The 14,847-nt window shown below is 36.2% G+C and overlaps 1 protein-coding gene across 1 annotated transcript in view; it reads left to right on the forward strand.

The window, feature by feature from the left end:
* The window catches only part of PDZD8 (PDZ domain containing 8), an 83,394-nt gene that overhangs the window by 26,531 nt on the left and 42,016 nt on the right, over nucleotides 1–14,847 (forward strand). The gene's annotated exons all lie outside the window — the stretch shown is intronic.

Here is a 14,847-nt window from a genome sequence, read left to right on the forward strand (position 1 = left end):
TACTTTGCCTGCTCTGTAGTCTAAACTGTGTTCATATCTTGCTTAAACTACCTATTATACTAACCTCCTTACTTTTCTCCTAATACTGGTTACCGATATAACGCCCAGAATGTGCTTTTTAAAATGCTAATCTTCTTGTCACTTTCCTGCTTAAAATTCTTAAATGGCTTCCCCATTACTAGAATATAGACCCAAATCCTTGCTATAGCTTACATGCCCCTCTTACCTCTCTGGCTTCTTTCTCCTCTCAGCCCCTCACCCATAGTGCCTCAGCCACATAGGCTTTCCTAAAGGAAGAGGTTGGCAAACTTTCTCAAGGGCCAGATAGTAAATATTTTAGGCTTTATGATTCACATGGTCTCTGTTGCTTGGCCATATAGTATGAAAGCAGTCATAGATGGTACATGGTATGGCTGTGTACCCATAAAACTCTACATATAAATTTCATAATTTTTGTGTGTCATGAAATATTCTTATAATTTTTTTCAATCATTTAAAAATGAAAAAACCTTTGGTAGTTTATAGGCTGCACAAAAACAAGCAGGGGGCTAGACCTGGCCCATGGACCATAGTTCACTATTCCCTGCCTTAGGTATTTTACCATACTAAGCTTCTTGTGCTGACTCCCCACTGTTTTCCAGGCTGAAGGCCCTACCCCATTTTCTGCTTCTTGAAACCAAACTTCCTTGACCCACGTCAACAGCTGCCTCTTTAATGTGTCTCCTAATCATTTCAGTATAAGTACACTGTCCTTATGCTACATTTCTGTGACACTTGTTTGTACCGCTTATTTGGTACTTATCACTTCTATTTTTATTTCCAGCCCATAATAAAAACAAGTGCCTGAGTACACAGTTATATTTTGTACCTAATATATTTGTGTCCTTGCTAATAGGTTAATTTTAAGTATACCTATAATGTGCTAAACATTTTTTTTGTTTTGTCTTGGAGTGATTCAGTATTGTACATCATTATGTCAGAAAGACTAAAAAGGAATTCTTTTATCAAAGACTGAATATGCTGTAGATTTTGTAAAAGGGACCGTACTGTACAGTAAAATGACATATACAATAAAAACACAGCTCTACACAAGTTTAAATTTGAATTGGCTAAGTTAATATGGTATGTAAGCATGACTATTAAATATCTATTTATAATTTGGGCTTGTCATATTAACATTAGGAAGGACATTTTTCAAGTGACCTGTGTGTCTAAGGAAATTTTGAACAGATGTTTCTTTTTTTCTTTCAGTGAATTTTCTTGTAGATTCACATTTCTTATAGATTCACAATCATACCATTGGATTATCTTTTCCAAAATAGTCATAGCAACTTTTAAACATTAGAAGGGCAATTTTTTTTAATATTTATTTATTTATTCGACAGAGATAGAGACAGCCAGCGAGAGAGGGAACACAAGCAGGGGGAGTGAGAGAGGAAGAAGCAGGCTCCCAGTGGAGGAGCCTGATGTGGGGCTCGATCCCATAACGCCGGGATCACGCCCTGAGCCGAAGGCAGACGCTCAACGGCTGTGCCACCCAGGCGCCACTAGAAGGGCAATTTTGGACAAAATTTCTTAACTCTCCCCTATCTACCTACTCATCTACCCTTCCCCAAACCTGCAAAGATAGCCTTGAAGGAGATTTATTATTTATTCAGCATACATTTGTTTACTATGATGTAGGTAATGTGTAGTAAAGAGATAATGTTCTAGGAATTTTTATTTATTTTTATTTTTTAAAGATATTATTCATTTGAGAGCAAGACAGAGACAGAGAGAGCACAAGCAGGGGGAGAGGCAGAGGGAGAGGGAGAAGCAGACTCCTCACTGAGCTGGGAGCCTGACATGGGGCTTGATCCCAGGACCTGGAGATCATAACCTGAGCTGAAGGCAGACACTTAACCATCTGAGCCACCCAGGCATCCCCCTGTTTTGTTGTTGTTGAGTAAGATTTTATTTATTCATTTGAGAGTGTGCTAGGAATTTTTAAAAACTAGTTCTTTTGCCTTAATGTTGCTGGTGGGATTATAGATTGATTATATGTCTGTTGGTTGTTGCTATTTATTGGTGTCACCTTTGCTCACCATTCTTATCTGAGATACTGCTTGCTTAAAGCTTCGCTGTCAGCCTTGAATCAAAGACTTCATGAAGGCACTGAGCAAGTGTAGTTAGGCATTATTTAGGTCATGTTGAATGGAGATAACTGATACAAAGAAAAGCATTACAGTTTGTGAGTGTTTGTATCCTACTTTGTTTTAATAAAGAACTATATAATGAATCTCTGAAAGAACACATAAGAAACCAGTAAAAATTCTTATGGGGTATAGGAGAGGGAGCTGTGTTGATGATGGTTGATGAAGGTGAGAGGCAGACTTTTCACTATAAACTTTTATATTGTTTGATTTTTGTTACTGTATCACTAGTCAAAAAATTAAAAAGTAAGGACCAGTATTTCTAGGAATTTGATACAGAAAGCATGGACAGTAGTTCTTAAGTCTCTCACATTTCTAGAAGTTGAAGGGGAAAGCAGGGAAAATAGTCTGTTCTTAAGTTCCTCCTGTAAACTCCGGTTATATTGCCATCACGTTCCCCCAGGTGACAGTTTAATCTTGGGAGGAAGCACACTATCTAAAGTGTTTTCCAGTCACTCTCTATATAAACCCAACCATGTAAAGTTACCTAGTATTGTGGTGCTGTGTTATTTTCACACAGTTTAAGGATTACTTAAAATTGTTTATGAAGGAAAGAATAAATTACTGTTTTCTACTCATCCCTAACTTTTTGTCTTCGAATTGAATTCTAAACATTCTTTTCATATTCTTCTCATTAAAATCTTACTTACATTGTTTTTCTTCTAAACTTTTTTCTTAGTATAAGAAGTAGAACTCTCAGGTCAGATAAATTCCAAGTCTGTAGGATTTAAACTAAAGAGGACATGTTATTGTAATCTAAGCATTTATATTTTAATAATTTTTCCTACTCCTGAATGTAAACTTATCTTGTGTGATATATTATAAACTCTAAAGCAGAAAGGAAGTGACACTGTAAAGAAAGTGGAAGAAAAAATAAGTGCCATTTTTTTGGAGGGAGGACAAAAAAAATGCTTATTTCAGTTTTGGAAACTTAAAGGTTAAGACTCTTGAGATATTTTTACCATGACTACTTCATTTAGTAATATGAAAAGGTTTGAGGCAAATAGAATAAAATTATTGAACGATCAAATTTTTAAAAGAACAGAAATATTTTTTTAAAGATTTATTTATTTATTTTAGAGAGAGGGAGAGCATGTGCATGGGGAAGGGACGGAGGGAGAGAATCTTAAGTGGACTTCCAGCTGAGCTCAGAGCTCAATCCTGGGGTTTGATCCCATGACCCATGAGATCATGACCTGATGCTCAACCCACTGAGCCACCAAGGCGCCCCAAGAACATAAGCATTTAAATTAAAACATTTCTGTGGACCATTTGTAGGTGGATAAGTTGTTTTGAATTAGCATGCTGTCATGAGTTAAAGTTTCCTGGGTTTTTAGCAATTAGACATGAATATTCACATTTTCTCTTGCTTGAAAGAGACCTACCTACATGTTCAGGTTGTTATAATGTCATATGTATCATTTACTATTGTTAATAGTTTTAGGTTAACATTCTTATAAATGCTTACTTCTTAGGCTTGTAGAACTTGACCTTGAATCTGGTAAAAATAATGGAACTGTAGTAATTTTTTCCCAAGTCCATAAAATAGAACATCAAACTCATTATGCCCAGACAACCATAGTTCTCTATGAGGATTTCTTTTGCTTTCTTAAACTTTATAATTTGAAGTAAAGCCTGTGTTGCGAGGACTTTTTTTTTTTTTAACTTTATTTTGATGTAGTTTCAGACTTACAGAGTCTGCATGAAGATTTTTATCAAACTTACCTGTTGTAAGGCTTTAAAATGCATTTTACCAATGAGGAAACAAATCAGAAGTATCGTAGGGGGAAAAAAAAACTTTATGCTTTGGAAATATTGGAGTTGTACAACTGGAAACTTTATGCTTTGAAGGCAACATAAAGTGGAAATAATACTGGCATTTGAGTTAGAAAGTGCTGTGTGCGTATCCTAGCCGTGTGCTTTTATTGCTGTATATCCTTAGACAAGTTGCACATCTGTAGAATGGGCAAGGATGCTTGCTGCTTTGCTGGTAATTGTGATCAGAGATAGGTACATAACCCACAGTGCCTGCTGCATAGCAAGCCTTCAATAGATGTAGCCTCTGTTTTTTTTTTAAGATTTTTATTTACCAATTTGAGAAAGATTGCACAAGTCACGGGGGTTGGAGGATAGAAACAGGGAGAGGGACAAGCAGACTCGCTGAGCGAGGAGCCCAGTGCAGAGCTCTATCCCCCAACCCCGAGGTCATGACCTGAGTCAAAAACAAGAGTCAGATGCTCAACCGACTGAACCGCCCAGGTGCACCAGTAGTGTCTGTTATTATGCCTTAATATAATCATAGTATTTATCAAGAAGAAAACAAATCTTTAAACAAAAGTATATTTCTTTGCATATTTGGTTGTGAGAACTGGAATTTTTTTTTTTTTTTAAAGATTTTGTTTATTTGAGAGAGAGCATGAGTCGGCAGAGGGAGAGGGAGAAGCAGACTCCCCGTGGAGTAGGGAGCCAGATGTGGGGCTCCATCGCAGGACCCTGAGATCATGACCCGAGCCAAAGGCAGACACTTCACTGACTGAGCCACCCAAGTGCCCCCTGGAATTTGAATTTTATTACTTTCAAAGGGTCTCACAGTGTAAAGGGAAGTTATTTTCTAAGTATCTGAAATATAGTTTTGAATTTCCCAATTAAAAACTTGGGGGCAGAAACACAACTTTGCCTGTAAGAATTGGTTCTAACACTTTGTATTTGTCAAATTTTTTAAAAACAGTCATTCTGAAATTTTTTTGCATTGACTAAAGCTGATTTTTTTAACCATAGATGAACTCAGTTGCTGTATTCATAGCACTGCTATTAGAAGATTAAATTTCACATTCGTGTTGCAATCATATTGTTAAGATTATCTTTAGATTTATAGTTTATCTCATAAATTATTTCCATCCTAAAGGATTTGAAGTATTTTGCAGAGAAAATATATGCCCATGTGCAGTTAAATAGAAGATAAATTATATCAAAAATTACCATATAGAGAAGAAAAGACCAATTTTCTGGCAGCAAAGGAAACTTGATGGATTACTTAGTTCTTATTTTCTGGTATATTGTACATGTTCTTCAGGGGAAAAGAAATTCTGGCACCAAATTCCAGATGGAATTGTCATATACATCTTTATGTTAAAAGACATTGATGTAATAGATACATTTTCTTTTCTTTGGCTTATTTTATCAACCAGTTACATTTTAAACAAACTAAGATTGTAGTTGGGGAAGGCAAAGCCTATGAAATTTTGTTGTGTGAGAGTTCTGTACTCTAAAGCAGTATATTTAGGGTAGCCTGTCCTAATTATAGATAGGAGATTCTAATTAAGGTCAGTTCTTCACTGAGTCACACTGTTCTAAAGTCTGTATTTTGTCAGTAGCTTCTGAAGTGTTTTGTTTTACTGGGTTCCAAAAATATCATCATTTAAAATTTTTTCAAATGTTAAGACAGAAAACCACAGCAGTTGACATTCTACTCTATTACCAGGAGTTTTCCCTTATTCCCCAATTATCTATTATCAGCATGGATGCATAGATTCCTATTTTTTTCCTTACTGTCGTTAATTATTTTGGTGCCTAAGTTGTCCCAAATTTGGCCTCTAGGAGCTTCTTCAGACTGGCTCCTGTATGCTGCTGCATCTGACATAAATCTGTCTTTTTTATTTATTTATTTTTTAAGTCTTTATCACTTTGTGGTATAACAGGCTGTTCTAGGTTCATTTTGTATCTTCTCTGTCACAGTCCTAGAATCAGCTATTTTTCCAAAGAGCCCTGGTTCCTTTTAGTAGAAAATACTAAAAACCAAGATCTGGGTATTGGGTGTATTCATTGCTACTCATATATAATCATAGGCCCCATTAGTGGACAGTTAGCATATAGACACTTATAGGTATATAATACATACAACATATACATAATTTAGAAATCATGAATTGACCCAGTATTTCTAATTCCAGTTCATCCTCATAGCATGGTTCCTTGCCTTGGTTCTTGCTGCTTTCATATTGTTGTCCCTTGAACCCTGGCTCCCAGTAACATCACAATTTACTCATTTGCTTAATCCCGTAATACATCTCAAATAGTTTCAGAATTGCTTTGTCTGTATAAGTAGAGAAAACATACTTAGGAAAAGAAATTAAGGATTTATTTGCAATTCTCCCCTGCTCTACCCAAGATTAAGGGTATACGGTCAAGTACTATAATCATGAATTAGATTATTTTTCTCAGTGTGTTATGTTACTCATTTGAAATATAGCTGGGTTTATTTTTTTCTGTTTGCTTTCAGTTTCACTCCTTCCCAACCCTGCCTTTCCATCCTTACTGGTTTTTATTTTAATATGTGGGGCATTAACATACTTCCAAAACCAAAACCAAAACCTGTACCAAAACATATACAGACAGTCCTTACTCTGCATGGAACTATGTTAACCAAAACCCTGCATATCAGAACACTGCAAAGCAGGGACGGAGTTCTCATATGGAGTGACTCAAAGTAAGGACTGCCTGTACAGTCATTCAGATCTTCTGTATCTTTACTGATTTTTTTCATCTACTTCTGTCAATTACTGAGTGAAAGTGTGTTTAAATCTTCAAGCAAGACTAGGAATTTATCTCTTTTTTGTAGTTTTATTAGGTGCATATTTCTTCTTGATGTATTGACCCTTTTACCATTATGAAGGGTCCTTTTTTGGTCTCATAATATTTCTTGTCTTGATATTTATTTTGTCTAAATTGATAAAGCTGCTACAGTTTTCTTATGTTTATTGTTTGTACGGTTTCTATGTTTTTTTCTACAATATTTTACTTTCAGTCTTTTTGTGTTTTATATTTGAATATAAACAGTTGGTTCTTTTGTGTATAGTCTAACAATCTCTGCCTTTTCTTTGGCGTGTTTAGTTCATTTACATTTAATGTAATGATTAAGTTCTATTTAGGTCTGTCCTTTTGCCATTTATTTTTTGTCTCATCTGTTTGGTTTGGTTTGGTTTTTTGCTCCTCTGTCCCTTCTTTCTGTTCTTCCTGTTTTGTGAATCAAATATTTTTAGAATTTAGACTTGATGCAGACCTTCAATTTGTAAAAAGCACAGTATCTTTGAAGCATGGTAAAGTGAAGCACAGTAAAAGGAGATATGCCTATATTAGGGGAGGCAGCTTCCAGGTGACATTTTGATAGAAGGAATTAATCCTTTAATAGCACTATGTCCATGTTATATAGGAAAATGTTTAGTTCTTCTGTAGAGAAGCCTGTTAACCTCATGGATTTTGAAATTCATTTACAAGACAAGCTGTTTTAGAAGTTACAACCACAAAATAATTTCTACTTTGCATTGGTTTGTGAACCCTTCATTTAGGTTATGTATTATTTGATTCTGCTCACTTGGTTATTTTTTATTCTAGTGGTAACTGTTTTTTAAAAAAAATTTTCTGAAGCAAATAAGGCTAAACCTTAACTTTTTTTTCCTCTGAGTAGTTGATAAGTGGGTGTTGTTATATTATCAGTATTTACTTTAATGTTTGATATTTTATCTTTTTTAAAAAGGGAAAATACCTAGCTTAATTTGAAGATATTTGGGAGCATGATTCTGCAAATACTTATATTATTAATAGCATTTATTACCTGCAATATATAATATACAGTAGACATTTTGCATTCCTTATTTCCAGCTCTCAGAATATCTTTACAAAATCAATAGTATTTTATCTATTTTGTAGATGATGAATTGAGATCTGTAGGTTACTTGTCCAAGACGTCCTATCTAGAATTTTAATCTAGGTTTGTTAGACTCCAAAATCCCTCATTCTGTTATCTTTATATCCTTTAAAAAAAATTTATCAAGGAAGAATATGGTCCTAAAATTTTTCATTTTATGTTAGAAATATTCAAATTTGGGGAATTTTTTACCTATTTGAGGGCAAGTCATAATTTTTTAAATGTTACCTTTTCAGGAGGATCTTGGAACAGATCTTGTGTACCAATAATAAAGTATCATTTAGATGAAGGCTGAAGTCTTTCCTTCATGGAAGAAGAGATCTGAGGAAATTAGCTCAAATATGAGACATTTAAATTTGTGTGAATGATGTTAAAAAATGGGAGGAATTACTTGGAATTGTTGCTGAATATTATTCCTTCAGGTCTTTAAAGTTATATACATCTGTAACTATAAAGGTCTGTAACTGAATTTGATATGACCCCACCAAATGAACTGAATTCCTGTAGAGATCTTGAGACTACACCTGTATTTATTAGCTGCTGAAGTTGCTCTAAGAAAAAAAAAAAGATATTAGTTTCTATACATTTCTCTAGGCTGTAGTTAAATAACCCTCCCTATAATTAGGTTGCTTTCGACTAGAAGCAGACTTTTCAGAAGATTCCAAATTTGGAATTCATCTGTCCTGGGTTTCTCTTTTCTTCCCCCACCTCCTCTTCTCTAAGGTTATTGTGTTGGAAAAGAGTATTGTTTCTTTTGTAATTGCATATATCCACTGCTATTACATATAGCAAAACAGCTGCTTTAATTCCTCTGATGTCTGAGTTGTAAACGAATTTAAGAAAATTAAATAGTAATTAGCTGACATAAAACCACAGCTCTGTTTTAAAATGCCAGATTCCAAAATGTTTTAAATGTGATGTTAGTGTGCTGTTTACTTATATATGATACCTTCAACAAGAGTGAACTATAAAATGAGCTGTGGCCAGAACATAAAATTTAAAAGAATGTTATAGCTTTGAATTTTCCCTTTCTTTACACCATTATGCCATAACTGCCAATCAGTACTTCTAATGTTTTTTGTTTGTAGATAGGATTGATGATTTTAACCAAAAGATAACAACCTCTTTCCCCCCTTTTTCCGTGAAAACTTCTTGAATTCATTCATCTCAATTTATGTAGCCCAGACCTTCATTCACTAGCTGTGTGATCGTGGGTAAATTACCCATACCTCTCTGTGCCTTAAGTTTTTAATCTGTATATCAGGGTAATAATAGTACCTGTCACATAGAGTAATTGTAAAAATTGAGTAGGATAATAAACGTAGAAGCTCTTAGAACTGCCCCATGCTAATTGTTAGCTGCCACCACTGCTCCCAGTTCTTCTATCACTACTGCCATCACTTTTGTGTAAATAGTGTGGTGAATACAGAAAAGTGGGAAGTCCAGTGCCTGTGCTCTAGAAACTTAGAATGTAGTTGGGGCTAACAGACAAAAACAGATGTATAAACAAGCCAACTACACAAGGCTGTCTGATTTGAAATGAGACTGAGAGAATAAATACTATAGAAATTTAGTGCAAGGAAAAAATACTCTGGTGTTGAAGCTGCTGTGGAAAACCTCATGGATGTGAGGTGTGTCTTCCAAGACAGGTAGACAGATGGATGGTAAATTTTAGAAAAAGCCAATAAGATAGTGTAGGTGATTCCATTATTATTTAACATAGCACTAGATGTCTTTAGCGTCAGCAGTCAGACAACAACAACGACAAAAAGAAAAGGCATCCAAATCAGCAAGGAAGAAGTCAGACTTTCAATATTTGCACATGACAATGATACTGTATGTAGAAAACCCAAAAGATTCCACAAAAAAAAAAAAAACGCTAGAACTAATATGTGAATTCAGCGAAGTCATAGGATATAAAATCAATATATAGAAATGAGTTGCATTTTTTTTAAAGCTTTTATTTATTTATTTGACAGAGATAGAGACAGCCAGCGAGAGAGGGAACACAAGCAGGGGGAGTGGGAGAGGAAGAGCAGGCTCCCAGCAGAGGAGCCTGATGTGGGGCTCGATCCCATAACGCTGGGATCACGCCCTGAGCCGAAGGCAGGCGCTTCACCGCTGTGCCACCCAGGTGCCCCATGAGTTGCATTTCTATACACCAATAATGAAGCAGCAGAAAAAGAAATCAAGGAACCAGTCCCATTTACAATTGCACCAAAAACAATGCGATACCTAGGAATAAGCCTAACCGAAGAGGTAAAAGATCTGTACTCTGAAAACCATAAAACACTTACGAAAGAAATTGAAGAAGACACCAGAAAATGGGAAAAAGTTCCATGCCGATGGATTGGAGGAACAAACATTAAAATGTCTGCACTAGCCCAAGCAATCTATACATTTAATGCAATCCCTATCAAAATACCACCAGCATTTTTCACAGAGCTAGAATAAACAGTCCTAAAATTTGTTTGGAACTACAAAAGACCCTGAATAGCCAAAGCAGTCCTGAGAAAGAAAAGCAAAGTTGGAGGCATCACAATTCTGAGCTTCAAGCTAGCTATATTCCAAAGCTGTAGTCATGAAGACAGTATGGTACTGGCAAAAAACAGATGCATATATCAGTGGAACAGAATATAAAACCCAGAAACAAACCCACAACTATATGGTCAGCTAATCTTCAACAAAGCAGGAAAGGATATCCAGTGGAAAAAAGTCTCTTCAACAAATGGTGTTGGGAAAACTGGACAGCAACATGCAGAAGAACGAAACTGGACCACTTTCTTATACCATACACAGAAATAAATTCAAAATGGATGAAAGACCTAAATGTGAGACAGGAAACCATCAAAATCCTATAGGAGAACACAGGCAACAACCTTCTTGACCTCAGCCATAACAACTTCTTACTAGACACATCTCTGGAGGCCAGGGAAACAAAAGCAAAAATGAACTATTGGGACTTCATCAAGGTAAAAAGCTTCTGCACATCCAAGGAAACAATCAACAAAACTAAAAGGCTGCCAGAGGAATGGTAGAGGATATTTGCAAATGACCTGTCTGATAAGGGGTAGTATCAAAAATCTGTAAAGAGTGTATCAAACTCAATACCCAAGAAATAAAAGTAATCCAATTAAGAAATGGGCAGAAGACATGAATAGACTTTTTTCCAAAGAAAACATCTAGATGGCTAACAAATATGAAAAGATGCTCAACATCATTCATCATCAGGGAGATACAAATCAAAACCAAAATGAGCTACCACCTCACACCTGTCAGAATGGCTAAAATTAACAACACAAGAAACAACAGATGTTGGCGAGGATGCAGAGAAAGGGGAACCCTCTTACACTGTTTTTGGGAATGCTAACTAGTGCAGCCAGTCTGGAAAACAGAATGGAGGTTCCTCAAAATTAATATTTTAAAATTAAATAGTTAAAAAAAAAATAGAACTACCCTATGACCCAGCAATTGCATTACTAGATATTTACCCAAAGGATACAAAAATGCAGATTTTAAGGGGTACCTGCACCCCTATGTTTATAGCAACGTTACGACCGTAGCCAAACTACGGAGAGAGGCCAAATATCCATCAACTGATGAACGGATAAAGAAGATGGGGGGGGGGGTGTATTCACACACACACACACACACACACACACACACACACAATGCAGTATTACTCAGCCATCAAAAAGAATTGAAATCTTGCCGTTTGCAATGAGATGGATGAAGCTAGAGTATATTATGCTAAGCAAAGTAAGTCAGAGAAAGACAAATATGGTATGATTTCACTCATGTAGAATTTAAGAAACAAAATAGATGAACATATGGAAGGGGGAGAAAGAGGAAGCAAACCATAAGAGACTTGTAACTATCGAGAACAACTGAGGGTTGATGGACTAAGGGAGGTGGGGGATGGGTTAAACAGGTGATGGGTTTTAAGGAGGGCACTTGCTATGATGAGCACTGGGTGTTATATGTAAGTGATGAATCACTAAATTCTACTCCTGAAACCAATATTACACTATGCATTAAATAACTAGAATTTAAATAAAAATTTTAGGGGCACCTGGGTGGCTCAGTCGTTAAGCATCTGCTTTCGGCTTGGGGTGTGATCCCAGGGTCATGGGATTGAGCCCCATATCGGGCTCCCTGCTCTGCTTGGGAGCCTGCTTCTTCCTCTCCCACTCCCCCTGCTGGTGTTCCCTTTCTCTCTGGCTGTCTCTCTCTCTGTCAAATAAATAAAATCTTAAAAAAAATAATAATAATTTAAATAAAAATTTTAAACACAAAAATAAAATTAAAATAAAATAAAATCATGTAGGTGATTGGGAAAAGAGCCAATAAGACAAAAGTGAAAATTTGTATTTTCAGGGACCTGAGTGAAATATAGATGTTTATGTGAAAAATCAGGGCCAAATTTGCTAGCAGAGGAAGTCCAAGATAGTTATCCTTTAATCAGAGAGAAGTTATTAAAGGTATCTGAAGGTGACATTAAGAAACACTTGTTTTAAGAAGATTGCTATTTATAAGGTAGATTGCATAGAGAGAAAGAATAAAGACCTAGAGCCTAATTAAGAGGTGTTAAACAGGGTAAAGGTGAAGAGGTAAGCACTTAAAAGATACGGATCAGTAGGGACAGAAAGAAAGGGACAAATAGGATAACTAGGACAGGGTTTCCTGAGTGGCTGAATATGTGGATGGGTATAGGTGGGGGAGGAAAATGACTGTTAAAGGAGGCAAATGACTGTTAAAGGTTTGAGTTGAATAGAATGGTAAAATTGACTTTGATTTGGTCATCACGTATTGATTATTTTTCTAGATATTTAGAGGTTATAAAGAGCAAGACACAGCTACTGCCTTTCAGGACTAGTGGGAGAAATAGAGGTGCCTTTTTCAGAGGGGGATGAATGTGATTTTATATATCTTTAGTAGCAGGGTGTGGTTAGATTTTCCCTATGCAAGTATTCTGTAAACTTGGGGTTTTAGAAGCAAAGCAGGAGAAGGGTGCCTGGGTGACTCAGTCAGTTGAGCTTCCAGCTCTTGATTTCAGTTCAGGTCGTGATCTCGGGGTCAAGAGATCCAGCCCTGGGTTGGACTCTGTGCTCAGCGTGGAGTCTGCTTGGGATTCTCTCTCTCTCCCTCTCCTTCCACTCGCACATCCTCTCTCTCTCTCTCAAAATAAATAAATCTTAAAAAAAAAAAAGCAAAGCAGGAAGACGACAAGGACTGAACATTAGGTTTGGAAGTCTTTGTCATAGACAAGAGAGTTGAGTTCTGAGTAATATGGTTTCACAGGAAAGGAGGGGGTAGTATAGGCCCTAAGCACATATAGGAGGAGGTTAGCCATGTTTGATTCTTTTCATAACCTGTGAGTTGATAAAATTTGACTCCCTGCAGGTGTAAGACTCCTTTCAAATCATTAAAAAAAAAAAAAAAAAAGGACTTTTATTTTTCCTTTTTGGTATAAAATGAGATTTTATTTTTAAGGTTTCATTTATTTATTTGACAGAGAGAGGAAGAGCACACAATAGGGGGAGCAGCAGAGGGAGAGGGAGAAGCAGGCTCTCCACTGAGCAGGGAGCCCAATGCGGGGCTCGATCCCAGGACTCTGGGACCATGACCTGAGCTGACGGCCATGACCTGAGCCGACGACCTGAGTCACCCAGGAGCCCTAAGATTCTTAGAGAAGGGCACATTGGGAATTACTTTCCTTTTCTCAGTGGTTTTGTCTTGAGTCATATAAATTCTGTCTCTTTCTTGATAGGTGGTGTTTGTGTTTATGTTTAACATGAAGTTTCAATATATTTTTGCCTTTAAAAAAATTAACCTTTTGAACTTGGAAAGAACTTTCATAGAACTAATAACATCTCTTTCAGGAGACAGAGGGGTCTAAAGGTAATTTCCTTTGTCATTTTGTTCAGCAGTATGGACTCTTCCCCCTTTCAAAGTAGTATAGTAAAAAATTTTTCTATCATTTCTTGCTTATTCAGCATATATTAAGTGTTCATTTGACTCAAAATATACATTAGCCAGTGATTGTAACCATGTATTTCTGGTGCTTATATAATCTGAATGGAAAGCCTTTGTTTAACAACTCAAGATTGAATTGTAAGTGATTAGAGATGCAGGATGAAAATTGATTCTTGTTTTAAGTGTTCTGCCTAAACTAAAGCAAATTCTTTCTAAGTTCACCTAACTAGCTGGTGCTTGTGTTTCTGGTAGGAAATTCTTCCTGGCATTTCTCCAGAAATTTACATGTTTTTCCAAATCTCAGGAGATACCAGTCAAGAAATCAAGAAAATGTGGGGGAAATGTTACAATTCTTCTGTGAGAATTAAAGCTTAACATTCAACATAGGCATTACTAGGTGAAGGAATCCACTGACTACACGTCAAAAGCAGGCACGGGAAACACTGACGTAGGAAGTGTGTCCTGAGGACCAGATACGGAGTTTATAGAGGGGAACGGTCGTGGTCTGAGCAGTCCGTCTTGGGTGTAGCTTATGCCCTGTCTGCTAATTGGTAGTCATTCTTGCAAACAAAATAAATATTAATAAATTCACATACATAGTATACTCTATATAAACCCTAGGAAATACTTCTTTTTTTCCCCCAAGAAATAAGTTTTCTAAGCAAAGTAAATCCTTAAGTTGGCAGTATGACACATGCTTCTGTGTTGTGTTAACTTTTCTGAGAGAAACTAAAGTTTCTTTGTTAGAGTACTAATAACGTTTGCTGGCTTTTTCTACTATTTGAATATTCACTATAGGCTACAGTTCTTTGTAAGTGCTTTAATGGAAGAAACGTAAAGAGAAGATGTGAATGTTGTGGGATACTCTGACATAGAATCAGAAGTTGATCTAAAATCAGAATTAATAAAAGCAGTATCTATTTCAGTGGTAAAACCAAATTCTGGACAATCAAGCAACATATCTTCATTATTAAA

Source organism: Ursus arctos, unplaced genomic scaffold, assembly GCF_023065955.2.
Source record: "Ursus arctos isolate Adak ecotype North America unplaced genomic scaffold, UrsArc2.0 scaffold_7, whole genome shotgun sequence".
NCBI classification, from domain to species: Eukaryota; Metazoa; Chordata; class Mammalia; order Carnivora; family Ursidae; genus Ursus; species Ursus arctos.